This window comes from Zonotrichia albicollis, chromosome 5, assembly GCF_047830755.1.
Source record: "Zonotrichia albicollis isolate bZonAlb1 chromosome 5, bZonAlb1.hap1, whole genome shotgun sequence".
NCBI lineage: Eukaryota > Metazoa > Chordata > Aves > Passeriformes > Passerellidae > Zonotrichia > Zonotrichia albicollis.
Window position 1 is genome coordinate 65,759,097 of NC_133823.1, and position 17,261 is coordinate 65,776,357.

Sequence of the window (17,261 nt, forward strand, 5' to 3'; positions counted from 1 at the left end):
TCTATTTCTTTTTCTGTCGCTACAGGACATGAAACAATATGAGTGCACACACTGCTGCTCTCAAGGTGAAGAAAAGGGAAGTTTATTTTCTGACTCCAACATTTATAGTTTTCCAGAAGTGACAGTGGAATGGAGGGTCAAAGTGTCACCCCTCCAATGACACTGGACAAACCAACAGTCCATCAATTTTCTCTTCTTCTATAAAAGAAAGCAAAACAATAAGTTATTTACAGAAAGTGTGTGAGAAAGTTTGTTACAAGAATGTAAACTTCAGAAGGCTTAGAAAATCTTAAAAAATTAGAGCAACATTGTTCTGAATGTTATAGATTGGAATATGAATATTCAGCTCTCTTCACTCTGGTGCCAAAAGTGTTCTGGTAGCTGTAAACCCAGAACACATTAAATTCCTTACTGAATGTCTCTGTATCACAATAATAGGCATCACTTCTAAGATTATGCACCAGCTTCAGCCTGGGTTACAAAAAACCTTTGTGTAATGGCACACAAAGTACCTCCCCATATTAACAAATTTTTACATAGTCAAAACATGGATTTTTTCATCTACAAACCTTATAGTTTTCTTTTTATTCCATAAAAAGTTATAGTTATAATAACTTTATAGTCTTATTTTTTCTTCTCATGTCCAAAGGACAAGATTTCTCTTAGCAATTCCTTCTGTTTTCTTTGTATTTTAGGAGTCACACAAAGAAAGGCAAAGCTCTGCATGGACTCTCTCCTTTTGGATGCATTTATTTATACATATATATGTAAATGGCCAGGAGAATACTTTTCTTTGCTCCTTTTTTTGTTCTCTCTCTTAAGTAGATCAAGCTGCAGCAAAAAAGTTATATTCCATCTGCATGAAAGCCCTCCAGAAAAAAATAAGATCAGATGAAGAGCTAACTTCAGAGCTGTGGATGCTGGATCTTTGAAGATGATTATTTTATATTTATATATTATAATTATTATATTATATTATATTATATTATATTATATTATATTATATTATATTATATTATATTATATTTATTAAAATATATATATATGTTTATTTTTATATTCATTTTACTTGCCCCTAACCACCTGAAAACTCAGTGCAATAGTAAAGGTCTCTGTGGTCACTGGAGACAAACTGGTCCTCCTAGGAGGCAATGTGAGCTATTCTGCTCTATGAAGGATGAGTTTTTCTGTCTGCCTTCTGCTTGTAGTGGAGTTGCACATTTTTGTCTCTCCAGCACTGTTGGACTTGGCTGCTTTTCACACCCTTTGACAGCATTTTGAGAATGGTGGGTTTTCTCTTCACCCCCTCTGCAGCACTCTGGTTTTTCCCCACTGACCACAAAGAACACTCTTAGACTATTAGAAGAGGATAAGTCATACATCAGATGCCAAGGCAACTGAGAATTTAGAAGAAATAAATCCTACTCTTTGAAGCAATACTGATCAACCCAGCCCAAGACTATCCATCCAATTAGCAGTGCACATGCCTGAGTGAGAAGCCAGGATAATGTGCAGAGGGAAGAAAACTTTTGGGGAGAATGCAGAACAAGGGTGCTTCGGTCCCTCTCCAAAAGGTTATGTTGGTGTCTCTCACTGGGGCAGATGGAGTGACCTACCTTTTATAGCTGGTTTTATAGACATGGAGTTAAGGGAAAAGAGGTTTTAATTTTTTTTCTTTTATTTTTCTTTTTTTAAATTATTTCCCAGTAAACCTCAAGCACAAATTTTGAAGGAGAAGGTGCAAATATAGAGTGGTCATTGCCAGTGACTGGGGCCTTCATTTCAGGTTTTCCCACCCCTGCAGTGTTGCAGGGGACTCTCCATCCCTTCCCCTGTGGCTGCTTCACTTCATCCAAACCCTTATGTGATAAATGCAGGTAGAGGGAGCAAAACCAGGTCCAAGAGGAATGCTTTAACAGTCATGGCTAGAAAGGGATTTCTGCTCCCATACTCTTTCTCTCTGGTCCCATTCAGTTCAAAATGCTGCAGACAATGAACTGATGGTTTATTTCCTGAAACAAAGCACTTCAGAGAGCACCTAGTATTCTGTACAAAAGAAAGGCAGCATTAAAAACTTTCTAGCAGTAAGCGGAAAATCTACTATTTCTTAGAAAATGTGACAGTGTTCACAGGGGTCTCAGGTTGAGGGAAGAGATGAGGATCTGGCTCCATGTTTCAGAAGGCTTGATTTATTATTTTATGATATATATGACATTAAAAATATACTAAAAGAATAGAAGAAAGGATTTCCTCAGAAGGCTGGCTAAGAATAGAATAGCAAAGAATGATAACAAAGGTTTGTGGCTCGGCTCTCTGTCCGAGTCAGCTGACTGTGATTGGCCATTAATTAGCAACATCCAACATAGGCCAACCACAGATGCACCTGTTGCATTCCACAGCAGCAGATAATCAATGTTGGCATTTTGTTCCTGAGGCCTCCCAGCTTCTCAGGAGGAAAAATCCTAAGGAAAGCATTTTCCATAAAAGATGTTTGTGACAAGAAAAAGAATGCTTTGCAGCCCTAATCTGTTACTAAAAAAATTCCCATTAATCCCTGGCAATACGATCAATCTGTGCTGAAAATTTAGTCTTATATGTATGAAATGGGAGTGATCTTATTAGTGTTTTACTACATCAAGTCTGATAAACTCCCACATCTATTTCAGTTAAGCTTGTTTTGATCCACTTTCAGCATTTTTTGGGGGGGCAATTTCATTTGTCAGACTGAAGCTATGAAGGAAGTGTAACTTAGCAGCTGGGGGATGCATGCACTCTCCCACAGGTGCATGCAAACACAGACACCCAGATATTTGCGTAGCAGAGGTGCCTGTCTGATGCTTTGGAATGGAACCCTCTTGGTTCCTCAGTTCCTGATGGTGTATTTGGGTCAGACTTTGGTGTCTGAACTGCAGTATTCCTATGGGAAGAACAATTGGATGGGCAACAGAGACAACGGGCAACGGTTCAGCTGCAGTCAAAGTTCCATCTGCAAGTCAGAAAGCGTTGAACAAGGGAAAGGCTTTGTATCCAAAAGAAGACCAAGGGTGCTGAAGAAGGAGACAGGAGTGTGGTCTAGACCCTGGATAAATATCAGCAGCAATAACTCACTGTTATGGAGGAGGCTTCTTTGTTCTTCTCTGCAAAAAAACAGTCAGAGGGATGTAGCATCTCTGCTGTGAGGTTAAACCAAATCAGATTGTTCAGCACAAGAGAAAGCTCTTGAGAAACCTGATTGTGGCATTTCATTCTTTACAAGAAGCTTGTAAGAAAGATGGGATAGACTTTGAAGACCTTCTCCAGAATGAGAACTGTTGCTCTCAAGAAGGTTTGATTAGTTCTATTCATAATTAAGGGCATTACCTATGGCCACTATTTAGTTGAATGGTCACAGGAAATTTTCATTTTTCAAAACAATGTGATTTACATCATAATACATTTTAGAAGGGCCTATAGCAACAAGGCAAGGAGTATTGGTTTTAAATTAAAACAGGTTCTGTTTAGATTAGATATAAGGAAGAAAATTTTTACACTGAGTGGTAAAACAAGTTTCCAGAGAGGTGGAAGATGCCCCATCCCTGGAAACATTTAAGGCCTGAAGGACTGGGCTCTGTGCAATCTGATATAATCTGTTCATTGCAGAGGATTAGATGATCTTTAAAGCTGGACTAGATGATCTTTAAAGTTCCCTTCCAAATGAAACTATTCTAGGATTTTTTCAGGTCTGTTAGGCAATGCCCATAAGTGGAGGGGAATAGGGAGGGAAGGACTGTGAGAAACCCCCCTTTGTGCAGCGTATCTGCCAGTGGCTATTGGTCTGCCTTCCACCTGTGAAAACATAAATAGCTCCTGGAGGTGTGCAATAGAAACAGGATCTTATCCACCTGAGGGTTTACATCTTCCTCTCAGATGAGGCAAATACTCCCCATTTCCCATTGGCAATGCATGGATCAGGACTGTGCCATCTGTGGCTGACAGTGCCAGGAGAAAAAAAATTGTACAGGCAAGACACTACACTCATGGTGAATGTGAAACATTTTGTTTTCAGTACTGACGTGGAAAGTAGGCATTGCTGCACTTCTTCTCTGAAATGCATGAAGTCATTGAACAATCACAAAAAAACAGTCAGAAAGGCCATAAGAAGAAGCTCTGCTGTGGTATTTTTCCTCTGATGTCATGACTAGTTTCTTTTATTTATAGCTATAGTAGCATATACTGAACTCAATTTTTCAGAGGGTATTTTGCTATAAGCCTACTGTCTGTCTTTACCATTGTTATTTGAACCCCATAGTCAGATGAAGTTATTAACAGAAGGCTATAAATTCAAGCAATTAAACAGACTATCTGTCTTTCAACTGAAAATAATTCAGAATGATAAACTGAAAACATTAAAACCTCTTCCAAACTGAGAGGCAGACCACTTGTCCAGAGATCTGAAGACTCTGAGTCACCTACTAAAGGCAACTGGCCCCCTCTACCCACTGTGCAATAAGGTTGAATTAATAGAGTTGTCCTATTCCTAAATGCAGTAGATATTACAGTCTTGAAAGCTGTCTCCTCGACAGAGGGAAACAAACTTATTACAAAACTTGTAAAATAGGAAACAGAAACCTCCCTTTTCAGGGAGATGATAAATTCTTTGGAAGTTATTTATTCACCACGATAACTGTCGATGGATGAAAAGTCTAAAGCAGAGAGTAAAATATCTTGCTTTCCCAATACTCTAATTCCACTTGTAAAAGCTCCTAGTGGCACACTGAGCATGGTCAGTACTGCTGCAAGGATTGCTCATGGATTCAGCAGGGAACAGGATACCTCTGGCACAGTATCCAGCAGTGCCACCGTGGAACACTCTGCCAATGTATGATTGCATGGGCCTGAAGTGTTGAAATGTCCTGATGTTCAGAGCTCTGTGAAACATGCCTGTCTTCCTTCTTGAAATATTGCCTTATGTATATTAAAATATAATGCAAACTTTTGTGAAACAATCTCAGAAAAAAACCCAACCAACCCTTTAAAATCAAAACACCGGGATACATTATTACTACTTACTCATCATTTCCATTGATAAAAATACTAGTAATAGTGATTATCATCACCCTGCTGTATCTTTTCTTTCTGGTGCTGTGGCAATTTCTGCACCACATGTGTGCTATTCAGGCAGTTCCTCTTAAAATACTGACTCAGATTTACTGATAAATGTGCAATTTGCAAATGCAGTTCCCAGCGGAGTAGTGCATTCCTAGTCAGGAAACCACTTCTGATGCTTATAAACAGGTATGTGCCTAAGTGCTTTTTCAGGTGTGACTTAGACACATGATACTGGACAGGACAAGGGTCTAGAAGAAGGCAAAAATTTCAACTTGCTGTACAGAGCTATCATTTATCCCCTGCATGCAACCCCTGTTCTGAGGGCCAAATTTTTGTTTAGTATAAGTGACAAACCAGGTTAAGCAAAAGAACAACCTTGTCACAGACATCCTTTATGAAAAATCCTTTCCTTAGGATTTTTCCTCCTGAGAAGCTGGGAGGCCTCAGGAACAAAATGCAAACATTGATTATCTGCTGCTGTGGAATGCAACAGGTGCATCTGTGATTGGCCCATGTTGGATGTTTGTAATTAATGGCCAATCACAGCCCAGCTGGCTCGGACAGAGAGCTGAGCCACAAACCTTTGTTATCATTCTTTGCTATTCTATTCTTAGCCAGCCTTCTGAGGAAATCCTTTCTTCTATTCTTTTAGTATATTTTTAAAGTAATATATATAATAAAATAATAAATCAAGCCTTCTGAAACACGGAGTCAGATCCTTGTCTCTTCCCTCAACCTGAGACCCCTGGGAACACGGTCACACAACCTTACACTGCTGTTACAGTTAAACTTTGCAAAATTGGCTACTGAGTTATAAAAAAAGAGATCAGGAAAAAGAAGAGGGAAGAAAGAAATGTAAAACTCTGCGAAGATAAGTTATGTGGCTGCTATGAAAGAAGAATTCTCTTGCTGGAATGTCAATAAATTAAACTTGAAAAAAATAGAGAAAATCAATGGAACAAGTTCTAAAAGCCACCTGGTCTCTATATAGGAGGAATTAGCACATAAATGCAACTAACTCCTCCACTTTTCATTTCTGGGAAAGGTGAAATTTTAAGCCATTAGTCATCTCATTAGTCATTTTACAATCCTAATTGGTATTGCTAGGCCAGATGCCTGCATTCCAACTTTTCACCTAGCCGGTTGAACAGGGAGTGCAATTAATCAGCTCTTCTAGGGCTGGCTGTCCCTCTGTGAAAAATCATCAAAAATCTGAGCACATTTTGTGAGGAGAGGAAGAATGTTATCCTGGAAGACTTCTCTCAGTGTTAGTGCATTTTATAAATGAACCTTAGGAACTGGACATTTTCCTAGTGATGTTTGTGAAGTACTTAACCATCTCAAGTGGTAGTGGAATTAATCTCAGGATTAAAATTGCCCTGGTTTCTTCCCTTTATTTATACCACTTCTTGTTGTTTTGTATTTTGCTTCATTTCTTTGTAGGACTTTTATATTTGCACACAAGAATCAAACGAGGAAAAATTGGGTTGGAAGGGACCTCAACAGATTATTTGGGATGGATGGACTGGACAGACTCCAGTCTATCCTGAAGCCTGGCTTACAGGCTGATACTGAGTGTGTGAGTAGGACAGAGGGAACTGAAGATATTGGACATTATTACTACTAAAAATCTTTGAATCTGTAGTCGATGCTTGTGGTTTCTCAAAACGAAAGTAAACTTCTCTCATGCCATGGCATGACAGCACACAACGTGCCAACAAATAAAAGCATTTGAATGGCAGAAAGAGCAACCAAAGCTCCTATTAGACTGAGAATAACAGTAAAATAAAATTTTACTTTTAGAATTTGACGTGTATAAGTGACACAAGTCCCTTCTCCCAAGTAACAACAAATAGGACAAGATGAAACGTCTTCAAGTTGCACTGGGGCAGGTTTAGATTGGATATTAGGAAAAAAGTTCTTCAAGGAAAGGGTTACCAAGCAGTGGAATAGACTGCCCAGGAAAGTCCTTAAGTCACCCTCCTCAGAGATATTTAAAAGATGAGTAGATGTGGTGCTTAAGGAGAAGGTTTTGTAATGGCAGTACTAGGTTAGCAGTTGGACTCATAGTTTTAGAGGACTTTTTCAACCAAAGTGATTCTGTGATTATGTTAAATAGGTGCTACTGCTGAAGGAATGCTTAAAGCAAAAGTATTGGGGTTTAAGACAGAAAGAGACCATAGTTTTCTTTGTAAATAGGTCTGTCAGTACAGCACACTCACCCCAACTATAAAGCAGATTTTCACATCTCTTGAATTTTCAGCTTGTCTAAAACATTTTGATTTTTTTTTAACAGAGCAATTTGTAAATTCATATATATAAAAGGAGAATAGTTTTTATGGAAAAGTTTTGATCAGGAACAATTAATTACTTTTACATCCAGGTACCACTGTAATACCAAACCCAGCTCCAGGTTTAGGGAAATGTAAAACTAACTTCTGGCTCTAGTCAGCAAGAACAAGAACAAGAACAAGTAGGCATTTTATCACCAGCTGCTGAAATTTATGGCACTGAAATCAAAAGCCACTAAGAGCTGACTCAGCAGATTGTGCCTGTGACATGGACAGAAGAATGCCTGAGTTATGTTTGCAGGGCAGAGTATGTCATCTAAATTAATACAGAAAAATTGCCTCATAAGTCATCCCTGCAGTTGCTCTGCATTGCACTCTTTGAGGACCAGAATTCAGCACTACACTAATTTTGCAGATGTAGCACTGATTCATCTGGTTTGGATCTTCACATCTTTCCACACAGAGCGAGTTTTAATGACACTCAGGTTATGCAGAGAACCACACTAGCTAGACCATTAAACCCTGCATTAAATCCAAACTAACTCTCCAAGGAGCCTAATCTGTTTCATATGAGGCAGAACAGCATTGCTGATGACTCCAGTGAAATATTTAAAGTATAGTGTATTCCACCAAAAGAGAAACAAAGAGAGAAATACCTAAGAGCAGGCAACATTGCTCAATTAATATTGGGGTTTTCTTCTGCTTGTAGGGACACCAAGGAAATTTCATTTTAAACTGCATGATCACCCTGAGTGTTGTGTTGTGTTGTGTTGTGTTGTGTTGTGTTGTGTTGTGTTGTGTTGTGTAGTGTTGTGTAGTGTTGTGTAGATCTGCATTTCACACTTACTGTGAACTCTCTGGAGAAGTCAATATTGGAGAGCAGAGTGAGCAGAAAACAGAAATTCCTTTTTTCAGTTTTGAGGAATTCAGAAGCCCCGGGGCTTTGGAGATATTTGTTTTTTTTGTTTTTTTTTTTTTTTTTAATTTTTGGGGGAATGGGGAGGGAAGTATGTGTGATAAACCTGAGACCAAAAAAAAAAACCAAAGAAAAAAAAACCAAAAACCAAACCAAACCAAAACAAACCAAAGAAAAAACCCCAAAAAACCAAAAAAACCTAGGGAAAAGTAGGAGGAAAAAAACTCTTTGAGAAACTTGTAGAGCCTCTTACATGTGGCAGCCAGCAAGTGGGACCTGCTCCTGGGCTGTGAATCGTAGAATAATTGCTGGGTTTTCATCAGCAATGACATTTTCAGAACAGACCCTAGGCTCCTGAGGGTTGCTTCATCTGACAAGAAACCAGTCATACTTCTCCAGGCTCCTCTCAACAAAATAAAGATTTTGCTTTTTTTTTTTTTTTTTTTTAAAGTTAATTAACAAAAATGAATAAAACCCAATATTTGACGTTTGAAAAATCCCATACATTTCCATGAAAACATATTTTTCTGGAATTTTGCTGGCTTGCTTTGTTTGGGGTATTCTTTCAGAAAAGTGTTGGCATTTATTAAGACACTTCTCTGGTCTGGCTTTGCTCCAGCAAAGCATGGCCTCATTCCAGCCTGCTGCTAATGACAGCACTGGAGTGACACACACCACTCTACTCATTGTGCAGAGGGAAGAAACTGCACAAAACAGTCTATTTAACAACAGGGAAAATAGGTGCACTTGAAGGCTTTGGAAGCAGACTAACTATAGTCAGGCACTGGCAAGGGTAAGAAGCATAATGCCATCGCATGCTCGTGCTTTTACTGAACACAAAATTCATTTCAGAAGGAAAAGTGGAGAATGCTTTCCTCCTAAGTGGCACCTCTTGTAAGGAAATAGCTGATTTCTCCAGAGGGTTGCTTGAGGAGGAATTGATATTTGGTTGATATTTTGCTCCCTCAGGCGTTTGATTATTTTGGGGATTTTTTATTTTGTTTTGTTTTGTTTTGTTTGTTTTACAACAGAAACTCTTGCTGTTATAAATGATAACCTTTCTTTTCCAAGCAGATGTTTCAATGTAGGTGCTCGAAGTTTGAGCATTGTGACAATGCTTCAAAAAACTAAGAATGTCACAGACATCCTTTATGGAAAATCCTTTCCTTAGGATTTTTCCTCCTGAGAAGCTGGGAGGCCTCAGGAACAAAATGCAAACATTGATTATCTGCTGCTGTGGAATGCAACAGGTGCATCTGTGATTGGCCCATGTTGGATGTTTGTAATTAATGGCCAATCACAGCCCAGCTGGCTTGGACAGAGAGCCGAGCCACAAACCTTTGTTATCATTCTTTGCTATTCTATTCTTAGCCAGCCTTCTGATGAAATCCTCTCTTCTATTCTTTTAGTATAGTTTTAATGTAATATATATCATAAAGTAATAAATCAAGCTTTCTGAAACATGGAGTCAGATCCTCGTCTCTTCCCTCAACCTGAGACCCCTGTGAACACCGTCACATTAAGAACATTCTCTGTAGCTCCCAGCATTTCTGTTTTGAAATTCATTGCCTGCTCTGTTTGTATGCTGAGTGCAGCACCGCCAGAACAGAGATGATTTGCTGCTGACACACTTGAGCAAAAGGAAATCCTATGACCCAGGATGCTCAGTAAGGCCCTGGAGACAACACAAATGCAGCAGAGAAAGCAATAAGCTGCAGCTCTCTTTTAGGAAGGGCTTGCTCTTGGGCCTCCTTTTCTCAAAGGGCTGAGCTGCCAGAAGACCATGAAAAACACTCTTATGGGCCAGAGAAAAGTCATCTTCACAGCATCTCAAAAAAACTGGTCTAAGTCCTGTGTGCTGTTTTGTGGGCTAGTCTCATAGCAATAGTTTGAAGATGGTATTTAAATGCTTTAGGAAGTGCAAAGAAGGGTGAGGAGTGAGTGCACTGCAGGGAATTAAATGAATGAGTTATGTATGAGGTGATGTTTGGATAGTGCATTATCTCCAGGCCTAGCAGGAAGGTGACAGAAGGGATTCTAATTGCAGGATGTTGTCTCTAAGGATGTTCATACAATAATGAATGACAGAATGTGTTCACACTTGAAGGGAATGGATAAATAATCCATAGACCTTGTTTGAAAGGAAGAAATGAAAAGTTCAGACTACCCATAAAGTCCTTAGCATTTCTCCCAGCTGGCTTTTGACATGAAAACAGGTTGAAAACATAACTAATTTTACCAGGTTATATACATCTGTGTACATGGACATGGATATAGGGGTATTTCAGGACAAGAGGTATTAGATGATCAGAGATGAAAACTATTTGTTAACCCATTGTAAATAATGCACAAACATAGGTATTCCTGCCTACTTTTTACCAGCAGCATTTTTTTACTTCTGCTGCCCATGACTTCCCTTGTTTCCCTTTGTTATCTTTCCTAGGCAAGGGAAGGGGCACAGGAGGTTGCCCTTTCCCTGTGACACAAAGTTCATGGCCTGATGCTACCAAATCCCTTTTTCTGTTCTAGTGGCTCGGAAATGCTGCAGGACTGGTAGAGAGAGGTGGCCCTTTCTGCCTCCAGGGAGGGGAACTGTGCACCACAAGCACAGTGCCTGCAGGAGGAAAGGTTTTGTTGTGTATCCTTTTGTTTATTCTGCCCAAGAGGAAGAAAAAACCCCCAAACCTGTGACAAGCCTGGAGAAGAACAATGGAGTCAGAGCACTCTGTGAGAGTGAGGTCGCAATATTGCAAACTACACATTGTTTTCCAAAGCGTAGACAAATTGCTGTGTAATTATGTCCAGCTGCAACAATGACAGATGTAGTAACAGAGGAGGTAACAACCATTGCTGCAGGCAAAGCAGTAATGCAGTTGGGATTTTTGCACTGTGAGGTTACCCTGACTTTGTACACATCAATGTACCTCCCCCAAGTCCAGACAAGCCCAGCTGACCCATCAGTGGTGCGTCCAGGCAGACCAAGTCCTGCAGCCAGAGGCTTATAAGGGGCTGATTGCACTTGGCATTGCATTTGCCTTCAGCTGCTTTCCAAATTAAATTTAACTTTTTAGGGATCAGCCGGATGAAGCTGCTTACTGCAGCTGTGAGGCCTGTCCCTCCATGAAGAACAGCAAAGCTCCTTGGCAGGCTCCAGCTGCCTGGGCTGTGCTTGCTCAGCTCCTCTGCTGCCCCAAACTTCTTGCTGCCTGCACTTCAGCCATGCTTCTCTTCAAGGATCTCAAAACACCCCCCTGGTGCTGGTAAGTGTCCTGCTTCAGGCTGGTGTTATAGATGGATAATGAGATGATTTGCTCTAGCAATTAAGGGATAACTATTGTGTGGATATTAATAAAAGCTTTAGTGATGTATAGTTATGTTATTGTAGTTTAGATGTCCTCTGTTCTCCCCACGGCTCTCTCTCCCCCCTGTATTGTGACCATCAGGCAGCCTGCGTTGCCTAGAACAGGTTAAAAATAAATGTGTCCCTTCCCTGGGGCAGTGGGGAATGGAGAAGCTTAGGGGGTTGCTTAGGGGGTGAGGCATGGCAACTCCTGAGCTCCAATCCAGTTACAAAGCAGTCTCCACTGAGAGATGGCAAAGAGCTGACTGACAGACTTTGGGAAGGGCCGGGGATGGCTGATGCAACCCCCAGGGGTATAAAAGACTGAGCATCCATCCTGAAGATTAACTGATCATGTGGCATCCACAAGGGCAGTTCCCAGCACTGAGAATTTTTCATTATGTAGTTCTTCATTGTGTTTTTGTCAAGGTTTAATAAACCTTTTTAAATTTTCAAAGTGAGCAGTAGTTACTCACACTGGGGTAGAGTTCATGTTCATCTTAGCAGCTGGAACTAAATCCAAGCTGTGGCTTGGATTTAGTATGAGAATAACATGGATAATACACACTGATGTTTTGGCTGTTGTTCAGCAGGGCTTACCCTAAATAAAGCACTTTTCAGTGTCCCAGGCCCTGCAGTGAGGAGGTGCACGAGAATCTGGGAGGGACCATGGCTGGGACAGCTGAACTGAGCTGGCCAAAAGGCTATTCCATATCTTAGAATGTCATGGTCAGTATAAACTGGAGAGGGTTACCCAGAAAAAGGGCAATCACTGTTTGGGAATGAGCTGCCTATTGGTCAGTGGGTGGTAAGCAATGTCATCATGTGCAACTTGTCTGTCATGGATTTTATTTCTTTCTCTTTTTTTCCCCCTCCTTGCTATAATGATTTTTGTTGTTTTTACTTAATTTATTTTCTATTATTAAACTCTTACCTTAATCCATGAGGATTTTTTCTCTTTTTCTGATTCCCCTCCCCATCCCACAGTGGTGAAGGAGTGAGTGAGCATCTGCTCAGTAAGTGGTACTTAGTTGCTGGATGGAGTTAAGTCATGACAGTAAGACAGAATCATCAGTCTTCTCTAAAGGCTTGTTGGTATGGGAAAGATAGAATAATAATATAATCAGGGAGCACTGATGTTCTCCCATGAAGTGTTCTCCTAGGATATTTTAGTATGCTGTCTGTGGCACAGTAACTCAGCTCATGAAGACCTCCAGCCTCCTAAAGCAGTAAGAATTCACCAGCCAACAGACCTCCTCAGGTTTTGGTCCCGTTGTAGATTGCTGTGGACAATAGGGCAAGATGTGGGGAAGAAGGACAGCAAAATTTTGCTGTGCTAGTTATTTGGGTATCTCATATGGAGGGTGCATACCCACAAGGCTATATTATATCTATATGTTGATCCCATTGAGCAAAATGACAGTAGTTTTGCAGAGATGTTTGTGTTAGCAAATTTGTCCCAAAGTTACAAGGTTATTTACTCAGAACTATTCAGGTACTTTGAGCCTAGAGCTGAATTTTCTGTGCTTAGCAGGCTATTTTTTTCTCCTTAAGCAGTTTAATTGGTTCAAGCAGTAGAAATGACCTTGCCAGAACAATGACTTTTTTCAGATGTCGTGAGAAGCACACAGAAGGTGCTGTTAACTGTTGCACTTTATTGGATAGTGCATCTGAATCCTGAAAGCTCAGAACTCACTGACTATGAATCACAGAGGATGGCTCTTGCTGTACTTCTTGCCTGTAGAATACCAGCATGCAGAAAGTTTAATTATTATCAGAAAGTTAACTTTCCTCCATAAAGATTTAAATATTGCTTTGAGATGTATATCAAGAGAAACTCTATGTCCCCTGTCACTGATGTGAGTGACATTGAGTATTTCTGATCCTCAGGGAGGTCACTGCCAAGTGTTCCTGTGCTGAATGAAGACTCCAGGGCTGGCCATAGATCCACTGATAGGGCACGAGGGATGACACAGGTAGCGTGTATTAGATGAGCTGCTGCCAGGTTACGTGTCTGGGAAAACTGGAAATCTTCCAGGGTAACTTTTAGTACTTTTGGGATTAAATCTGAGCTGATGCACTGATGGAGGGGGGTTGGGAGGGTGGTGACTGCTCTGAGTGACAAAAAGGAGGGAGCAACTCACGCTCTGAAAGCGCAATTAGCCTGTACAAAACCTGTTCCAGGAGGTGAAAACCATCCCTGTTAAGATACTGGAGGTTTGTTGTGGCTTGTGAGTCAGCACCTTTCAGGAGTTTGTGGTGGGAGTTGAAAACTTACTGAAGTGTGATGTACTGTGACCGTGTTCACAGGGGTCTCAGGTTGAGGGAAGAGATGAGGATCTGACTCCATGTTTCATAAGGTTTGATTTATTATTTTATGATATATATTGCATTAAAACTATACTGAAAGAATAGAAGAGAGGATTTCATCAGAAGGCTAGCTAAGAATAGAATAGCAAAGAATGATAACAAAGGTTTGTGGCTCAGACAGTCGGAGCCAGCTGGGCTGTGATTGGCCATTAATTACAAACACCCAACATGGGCCAACGACAGATGCACCTGTTGCATTCCACAGCAGCAGATAATCAATGTTTGCATTTTGTTCCTGAGGCCTCCCAGCTTCTCAGGAGGAAAAATCCTAAGGAAAGGATTTTCCATAAAGGATGTCTGTGACATGTACAAGAAAACAGAAGAGCTCCTGACACATGTCTGGTGTCTTTGTTGAGCCCAGTTAAAATTTATAACAAACACCATGTCTGCTACCAGTGGGTTGTGACTCCCTCCTGGTGCGTCACAGGCTGTCTGTCCTCTGTGCTGGGAAGTTCTTGGGATCTGTGATGGCCACAAAAATTAGCAGAGAGAACCTCTGAAAGGACAGAATCTGTCAAAGCCTCCATCCTGCAGACATTTACATTGCCTATCTGCCCTCTGCCTTCTGCCCTTGCTTCCCTCCTTGGGTCCCTGAGCCAGAATGCACAAATCCCCTCACAGACTTTTCTACAAAGACACAGCTGAAAAACAGACTAGAGCATATGTTTGAAATCCAGATAACAGAAAGGCAGATTGTGCTGGGAGCAAGTCCAATACAATTTAAAGAAAGTCACGCTGCTGTAAGGTTCCATCACTCAAAGTTACATGATACAAAAGAAAAAAAGTACAGAGTACTTAGTTTTAATTTAGTAGAAGTAATTTTGATTTGAGCTAGGCTGCATGCTGTCTACTGAAAAAAAATAATTTATAGACTTTAATTGTAAAAGAGTGAAGCCTTTTGCTCCAAAGAGCCCATCAGCATTCTGTCTTTCCTGTTTTATCAGCAAGTGAAGCTGAGAGCAAATAACAGATGGGTATGTCCCTTCGTGCCAGCAGTGAATGTTCATGAAATATAGCACAATTTACTTCTGATGTGTTATGTGTTTCAACAGTAGTAGTAGGTGTGGGGCAAGATGAATAATTAGCTCAGATCAAAGATCCCTTTTTCCCTGCTGAGAAGATGGCAGCCGCTGGCACTTGGGAGATGACCGTATTATTTTGGTGTGACGACTGAAGCAGAGACAAACAGCTTCAGAAGACACATGGAACAAATTTTAGGGGGTGATAGGAGCACGAGAAAGATTTTTGTGTCTGGATTCAGATTGCCCCAAAAGAAAAAAAATTCCAGTTCACTCATTGCCTCATCAGGAGGTGAATTAACCTATTCTAGCCATATAAAAAAACTAAGACTAATTGTTGCAGACATCTTTTATGAAAAATCCTTTCCTTAGGATTTTTCCTCCTTAGAAGCTGAGAGGCCTCAGGAACAAAATGCAAACATTGATTATCTGCTGCTGTGGAATGCAACAGGTTCATCTGTGATTGGCCCATGCTGGATGTTTGTCATTAATGGCCAATCACAGCCCAGCTGGCTCGGACAGAGAGCCAGAGCCACAAACCTTTGTTATCATTCTTTGCTATTCTATTCTTAGCTAGCCTTGTGAGGAAATCCTTTATGTATTCTTTTAGTATAATTTAATGTAATATATATCATAAAGTAATAAATCAAGCCTTCTGAAACATGGAGTCAGATCCTCATCTCTTCCCTCAGCCTGAGACCCCTGTGAACACGGTCACAATTAGTGGATTAGTGCTGCAATGCAGGGAGATGATGCACAGGGAGAGCCAGTCTGCGTTGCTCAGATGGCTGGGTTGTGTTTTCTAACTACAGACTCAAAGATGTGCGTTTCACCTAAATCAAAATGGATTTCTACTCTGGAGAATCTCTGCTCTGTCTCAGAGCACTGGGTGTAGCATGGCTGTGTGGGATCCACAGCCTCCCTGGGCACACACAGCCCAGCCCATCATCAGTGGGCTCTGCTAACGTACCCAGAGCCCTTTTGCTACCCATGTTGCCTTGAATAGCACCACCTGGACTTAGAAATATCTCTTAAAAGCCTAAGACTGGGGCTTATAAAATCCGGCATGCTGAGTAAGAAGCTGTTTAGCCTGCCCAGCAGAAAGCAAGAGAAATGTTTAGATACCTCACTCAGAAATGAGAGGGAAAGGTGTCTGTGTGTGTTCAGGATGCACAGCTGTGAAAGCTGGCCAACCCCTCTCTGCTCTGAAAAAGCAAACAAGCAGAAAAATCCTATGAAGCAAAGCATCACAGAATGGCAGGGATAGCTTTCAATACACTGATTGTTCAGAGCTCCATCCAGCCTAGCCTTGAACAGTTTTGGGGATGGGGCATAAAAAATAAAAATTATTTATTTATTTATTTTATTTATAAAATAAATAAATAAAATAATTTTTATTTTTAAATTATTGAAATTTAAATTTATTTATTTATAAATTATTGTCATGGTTTGAGCCTGGCACAGAGCCAGTGCCCCCATGAAAATGCCTCACCCTGGTGTCTGCTGTGAGATGTGACCAGGAATAAGCAAAACAGGCTCCAACTTAAACATAAATAACACTTTATTACCTAAAACTACAGGGAAAAAAATAGGAAAGACTATAAGGAAAAGAAAAAAAATTGAAAACCTTACAAAAACCACTTTTCCTCCTCCCCACTCCCTGACTTTCCCAATCCAATACATTCTCTCAAAAATACCAACTGCCCAGCCCGGCACGACACTTTAGTATACTCAAACTGCAGTTCATGAAGAGGAACGGAGTCCTTCTTGTTCCATAGGCTTCTGGAAACACACTGAAATCCCGGATGCTTCCTTGTCACTTCGGCACCGCCCGGAAAGTCCATTTGCCGCTTGTGACATGTTCCTTCCATGCTCAGTGCTCTCACCACCGAGACATGGATCAGAGCTGCTTTTAGGGTGGTCTTTCAAGGATGCCTTGTCTCACTCCAAAAAGGCACAGTCTCTGCTTTTGGGACATCTGTCCCCCCCATATATTTCCAACCCCCTGGGGCCGGGGGGTCCTCACAAATGAACCCTCCTGGTTTTGAGGCACTGCCTCCCCCTAAATGCAGTCTGTGTCACAGGAACAACTGAGTCCATGGCTACAAGAAAACGTCCAGCCAAAAGGCCACTCCAAATCATCTCTCCCCATCCAATCATCTCCACAAACTCCGGGCCAAAGTCCTTATCTCATATCATCTCTCATCTCCCTTCTTATTCAGCTTCGAGGAGGATTA